We start from the raw sequence: 677 nt of genomic DNA on the forward strand, positions 1-677 counted from the left end.
AGGAATTTCTTCCGTTACAGTAAGGTTTATCACTTGGCAGTAGAAATCAGGATATTTGTGCCTAATGATAGGGTTTGGATTCCACTGGAACCACTGCGGCTCCCCACCACTTCCCTGAAGACGAAAAAGACATAATGTTTGAGCAGAATATATGTATTCAACCAACAGCAGGGCTTGAGGCCTGCTGATATGACCCGGGGGCTATCCCACCAGGCGAAGGTACAATGGCAGAGAACTTAATTGAACCTTTCAGCAAAGCCGAGAAGTAAGTAAGTAACCAGCATCTTACATAATCATAAATAAGGGTTTTGACAGCACTGCAATTTGAACTCTAACTTATGCATGTTGCTGGAAGGTAGAGAGAAACCATGAGTCGTGCGTATTGAACGAATGTGTCATACTGCTCATACACATCGTAATTGTCCCTTGTTTTAGAATGAAGACGGCGACGGACCGAAAATCTTTTAGTGGAATGTTAAATTACTTCTCGAAAGCAATTTGATTTCGCAAAGAGGTTTTTATTTCAGATCCAAAATGTTATCATTTCGTTTAGCACAGTCCATGATTGAGATAGATCTGTTTCCTTGAGGCGGGACCATGTATATCTGCTTCCCTTATCAAATGGCAGGCGAAATAAGCTTTTTTTCTCATTCACGACCATTTAATTACGCGTTTGG

The sequence above is a fragment of the Echinococcus granulosus genome (genome assembly GCF_000524195.1).
Source record: "Echinococcus granulosus chromosome Unknown EG_S00007, whole genome shotgun sequence".
Taxonomy (NCBI): Eukaryota; Metazoa; Platyhelminthes; class Cestoda; order Cyclophyllidea; family Taeniidae; genus Echinococcus; species Echinococcus granulosus.